The sequence below is a fragment of the Scyliorhinus torazame genome, chromosome 4, assembly GCF_047496885.1.
Source record: "Scyliorhinus torazame isolate Kashiwa2021f chromosome 4, sScyTor2.1, whole genome shotgun sequence".
NCBI classification, from domain to species: Eukaryota; Metazoa; Chordata; class Chondrichthyes; order Carcharhiniformes; family Scyliorhinidae; genus Scyliorhinus; species Scyliorhinus torazame.
Genome location: NC_092710.1, coordinates 101,648,668 through 101,654,667, shown reverse-complemented (window position 1 = coordinate 101,654,667; position 6,000 = coordinate 101,648,668). Strand labels below are relative to the sequence as shown.

General features: G+C 50.8%; 1 non-coding gene across 1 annotated transcript; it reads right to left on the bottom strand.

The window, feature by feature from the left end:
- Positions 1–5,910: 5,910 nt before the first annotated feature.
- trnam-cau (transfer RNA methionine (anticodon CAU)) lies at positions 5,911–5,982 on the bottom strand. The gene has a single exon. It is a non-coding gene; the product is annotated as a tRNA-Met (tRNA).
- Between the last annotated feature and the right edge of the window lie 18 nt (positions 5,983–6,000).

Below are 6,000 nucleotides of genomic sequence, written 5' to 3'. Positions count from 1 at the left end.
CTATGAAAATTGCGGCGGGAAAAGTGGGCGCAGGAAGGAAGGGGGCCTCACACGCAGGGAGCAGGGAGGCCAATGGTAAACGGGGGAAGCCGAGGTCAGCCAGAGTTTGCTGACTCCCGGAAGCAATATGGGGGGAGCAATCAAGCTAGAAGGGAATCTAGCGGGGTGGGGGGGGGAGGGGGGGCGCTAACTGGGTTGCTGCTGCTGAGGGTAAGGGGGAGCTGATCTGGGATGGGATTCTCGGGACGGGAGGGCGCCGTCTGGGGGACAAACGGGTGTGTGGGACCCGGGTGAGGAGCTGGTTTAAAAAAGGGGATGGCTAGTCGACGATGGGGGGGGGGTAAAGGGCCCCCCAACCCGGTTGATCACGTGGAACGTGAGAGGGCTGAATGGGCCGATTAAGAGGGCAAGGGTATTTGCGCACCTAAAGAGACTGAAGGCGGATGTGGTTATGCTTCAGGAGACGCACCTGAAATTGGCGGATCAGGCCAGATTAAGGAAAGGATGGGTGGGACAGGTATTCCACTCAGGCTTAGATACGAAAAATAGAGGGGTGGCATTACTGGTGGGGAAACGGGTATCGTTTGAGGCTAAGACCATAGTGGTGGACAGTGGGGGCAGGTACGTGATGGTGAGTGGCAGATTGCAAGGTGAGGCGGTGGTGCTGGTGAATGTATCCGCCCCGAACTGGGATGACGCGGGTTTTATGAAGCGTATGTTGGGGCGCATCCCGGACCTAGAGATGGGAAATTCGGTAATGGGGGGGGGACTTCAACACGGTGCTGGACCCAGGGCTGGACCGGTCCAGATCTAGGACCGGGAGGAGGCCGGCAGCGGCCAAGGTGCTTAAGGGGTTTATGGAGCAGATGGGAGGAGTAGATCCCTGGAGATTTGCTAGACCGAGGAGTAAAGAGTTTTCCTTCTTCTCCCACATCCATAAAGTATACTCCCGGATAAACTTTTTTGTCCTAGGAAGGGCGCTGATCCCGAAAGTGGTAGGAACGGAATATTCGTCTATAGCCGTTTCAGATCACGCCCCACATTGGGTGGACCTGGATCTAGGAGAGGAGAAGGAGCAGCGCCCACTTTGGAGATTAGACATGGGACTGTTGGCGGACGAGGGGGTATGTGGAAGGGTGAGGGCATGTATTGAAAGATACCTAGAGGTCAATGATGATGGAACGGTCCAGGTGGGAGTCATATGGGAGGCGCTGAAGGCGGTGGTTAGGGGGGAGCTGATTTCCATAAGAGCCCACAGGGGGAAACAAGAGGGTAAAGAAAGGGAGAGACTGATTGGGGAGATTCTGAGGGTGGATAGGCAATATGCGGAGGCCCCGGATGAAGGGCTATACAGGGAAAGACGGAGACTACAGACGGAGTTTGACCTGCTGACCACGGGTAAGGCAGAGACGCAGTGGAGGAAGGCACAGGGAATACAATATGAATATGGGGAAAAGGCGAGCCGATTGCTGGCCCAACAACTTAGGACGAGGGGGGCGGCGAGAGAGATCGGAGGAGTTAGGGACGGGGAGGGAAGGATGGAGCAGAGAACGGGGAGGGTGAACGGGGTGTTTAAGTCATTTTATGAGAGGCTGTATAAATCCCAACCCCCGGAGGGGAAAGAGGGAATGATACATTTCCTGGACCAGCTGGAGTTCCCGAGGGTTGAGGAGCAGGAGGTGGCAGGTTTGGGAGCGCAGATTGAGGTGGAGGAGGTGATTAAAGGAATTGGGAACATGCAGGCAGGAAAGGCCCCAGGACCAGATGGATTCCCGGTGAATTTTACAGGAAATATGTGGACCTACTGGCCCCACTCCTAACGAGAACCTTCAATTAGGCTAAGGAAAGGGGGACACTACCCCCGATAATGTCGGAGGCGACGATATCGTTGATCCTAAAACGAGACAAAGACCCGCTGCAGTGCGGGTCATACAGGCCCATCTCCCTCCTAAATGTAGATGCCAAGTTACTAGCCAAAGTGATGGCGACAAGGATAGAGGACTGTGTCCCAGGGTGGTACATGACGACCAGACAGGGTTTGTTAAAGGGAGGCAATTGAATGCCAATATACGAAGGTTGCTGGGGGTGATGAAGATGCCCCCACCGGAGGGGGAGGCGGAGATAGTGGTGGCGATGGATGCAGAGAAGGCATTTGATAGAGTGGAGTGGGACTACCTGTGGGAGGTTCTGAAGAGATTTGGATTTGGAGAGGGGTTCATCAGATCGGTTCAGCTCCTGTACGGGGCCCCGGTGGCAAGCGTGGTTACAAACAGGCAACGATCCGACTATTTCCGATTACATAGGGGCACAAGACAGGGGTGCCCCCTGACCCCGCTACTGTTCGCATTGGCAATCGAGCCATTGGCCATAGCGCTGAAGGGCTCTAAGAAGTGGAGGGGGGTGCTCAGAGGCGGAGAGGAACATCGGGTATCATTATATGCGGATGATTTGCTGCTATATGTGGCGGACCCAGTGGAGGGGATGCCAGAGATAATGCAGACACTCAGGGAGTTTGGAGAGTTCTCGGGATATAAATTGAATATGGGAAAGAGTGAACTTTTTGTGATGCACCCCGGGGAACAGGGTAGGGGGATAGACGATCTGCCGCTGAGGAGAGTAGCAAGGGATTTTCGATATCTAGGGATCCAGGTGACCAGGAACTGGGGAACCTTGCATAAACTTAACTTGACACGACTAGTAGAGCAGATGGAGGAGGACTTTAAGAGGTGGGACATGGTGCCCCTGTCATTGGCGGGCAGCGTACAGGCGGTTAAAATGGTGGTCCTCCCGAGGTTTCTTTTCGTGTTTCAGTGCCTCCCCATACTGATTACAAAGGCCTTTTTCAAGAAAGTGGACAGGAGTATTATGAGCTTTGTGTGGGCTGGAAAGACCCCGAGGGTAAAGAGGGGGTTCCTGCAGCGCAGTAGGGACAGAGGGGGACTGGCACTGCTGAGTCTGAGTGACTATTATTGGGCCGCCAATGTGTCCATGATATGTAAGTGGATGAGGGAAGAAGATGGGGCGGCGTGGAAAAGGCTGGAGATGGCGTCCTGTAAGGGAACAAGTTTAAAAGCACTGGCGACAGCGCCGTTACCGTTCCTCCCGAAAAAATACACCACAAACCCAGTAGTGGGGGCGACTTTGAAGATTTGGGGGCAGTGGAGACGACATAGGGGAGTGACGGGTGCCTCGGTGTGGTCCCCGATAAGGAACAATCACAGGTTCGTCCCGGGGAGGATAGATGGGGGATTCCAATCTTGGCAGCGAGCAGGAATTGGGAAGTTGAAGGACTTGTTCTTGGACGGGACGTTCGCGAGTTTGGGAGCATTGGTAGAAAAATACGGGCTGCCACCTGGGAATGCCTTCCGATATATGCAAGTGAGGGCATTTGCGAGGCAACAGGTGAGGGAATTTCCGCAGCTCCGGGCGCAAGGGATCCAGGACAGAGTGATTTCGGGGGCATGGGTCGGTGAAGTTAAAGTGTCTGATATATACAGGGAAATGAGAGACGAGGGGGAGACGATGGTAGAGGAGCTGAAGGGTAAATGGGAGGAGGAGCTGGGGGAAGAGATTGAGGAGGGGCTGTGGGCAGATGCCCTAAGTAGGGTAAATTCCTCGTCCTCGTGTGCCAGGCTTAGTCTGATCCAATTCAAGGTTCTACACAGGGCGCATATGACGGGAGCAAGGCTGAGTAGATTTTCTGGAGTGGAGGATAGGTGCGGGAAGTGCGCGGGAAGCCCGGCGAACCACACCCACATGTTTTGGTCATGTCCGGTAATGCATGGGTTCTGGGTGGGTGTGGCAAGAGTGATCTCAAAGGTGGTGGGGGTCCGGGTCGAACCGAGCTGGGGGTTAGCTATATTTGGGGCTGCAGAAGAGCCGGGAGTGCAGGAGGCGAGAGAGGCCGATGTTTTGGCCTTTGCGTCCCTAGTAGCCCGGCGAAGGATTCTACTTATGTGGAAAGAAGCCAAACCCCCGGGCGTGGAGGCCTGGACAAACGACATGGCAGGGTTTATAAAATTGGAGCGAATAAAATACGCACTAAGAGGTTCGGCTCAAGGGTTCACCAGGCGGTGGCAACCGTTCCTTGACTATCTCGCAGGGCGATAAGGGAAAACAGGAAAGACAGCAGCAGCAACCCAGGGGGGAGGGGAGGAGGGGGGGGTGTATTCAGTGTTTGGGGTTTTTTTCTTTCCATCCTAGTTGTTTATATTTATTTTTTCAGTATTATTATTTCTCTTTTCTTGTTCTTTTTCTGCACTTGTTGTTAGTTTAATATATTGTTTAAATAACGGTCAATGTACATTTTGTTACAAAGTTGTAAAAATGGAAAATTCGTTTTGATCAAAAAACTTTGATAAAAAATATATTTTTTAAAAAGATAAGTCCAGCAACTACAGGCCAGTCAATTTAATGACGGTAGTGGGAAAATCTCTACAAGACGAAATTCAGGACTTGACAAATGCAGTTTAATTAAGGCAAGCCAACACAGATTTGTAAAGGGCAAATTGTGTTTACCTAATATGCTCGAACTTTCAACTTTCAGGTAACAGAGTGGATTGATAGGCACAATGCTGTCGATATTGGGGCGGATTCTCCATTGGCTGACGCCGAGATCGTGATTCCCCCGTTGTGATGCCCCGATCCCCTGTCGGAGGCCTCACCGCGCTACCCGCCCTGTGCTGTTGGGAGGATGCAAATCACCTATTTCAATATAATTAATGGGCTAAAAGCCTGATTCATTCCCCCCCTCCCCCTTTTGCTATGCACCAATCCCTCCAATGGGAAATCCACATTGCGGACCTGGATACTAGTTTGCCCAAGCGTGGCCCTGCCTCAGTGGACCTTGAGGTCGGTCAAGAGGGTCAGTGCTTAACCATGGTGGCTTCCAATATCCAAAGTGGTTTCACTTCTTCTTATTCACAGCAGAAAGCACTTAGCTCTTTTTGATGTGGTGAGGAGTTGTCAATCATACCAAGAGTGTTTATAAACATTATGGATAACGTCAAAGCAGGGTACTTGACATGCATTCAAATGTGAAGTGTGAGATAGATAAACAATCCACCAAGCACCTTATACCCTCATTGCTTCTTTTGACAATTACTTGAAATCCTCTCAGCATTTACCCTGTCAAGCCCCTGAAGAATCCTCTGGGGGATTCTCTGTCTGCGGGATCTTCCGCTTCACCGACAGCGCACCCACGCTCGCGGGTTTCCCGACGACATTGAGGTGGCCACAATGGGAAACCCCATTGGCCAACTGCGGTGACGGATAATCCTGCTGCCGGCGGAGGTGTGCCGTGCAGGAAAATTGAGCTGGCGGGACGGAGAATCCCACCCCCTATATATTTCAATGAGATCACCTCTCCTAAATTCCAATGAGTAGAGTCCCTACCTGTTTATCCTTTGCTCATAAGACAATCCCTCCACAACAGGGATCATCCCAGTGAGCCTTCCCTGAACTGCCTCCAATGAAATAATATGTGTCCTTCAATAAGAGAACCAAAATTTACTGCTCACAGTACTCCAGATGTGGTCTCACCAGTACCTCGTATAGTTGGAGCTAGACTTCCCTACTCTTATACTCCAACCCCTTGAAATAAAGACCAACATTTCATGAGCCTTCCTAATCACCTTAATTAGTTCAAAATCTCCTTAACTTAATTTAAAGTAGAATTACTTTAAACCTGGGCAACGGTGACATTAATTGTACAGATTTATTTCACATTACTTATATATCATATTTTAACATTCATTTGAAATCTACCTTAAAAAAAGTTAATGTAACACTTAAATTAATTTAAACACAACTGAATTAATTTTTATGACTTAAAAATATTAATCCTGGACAATGCTGACATTATTTATTCTTTCATTCCATTAGCTCCTTATGGAACTTAAAAATGTCAGTTAGCAGAGGATGGTTTCGATCCATCGACCTCTGGGTTATGGGCCCAGCACGCTTCCGCTGCGCCACTCTGCTCCTGATAACAAGGCGAGA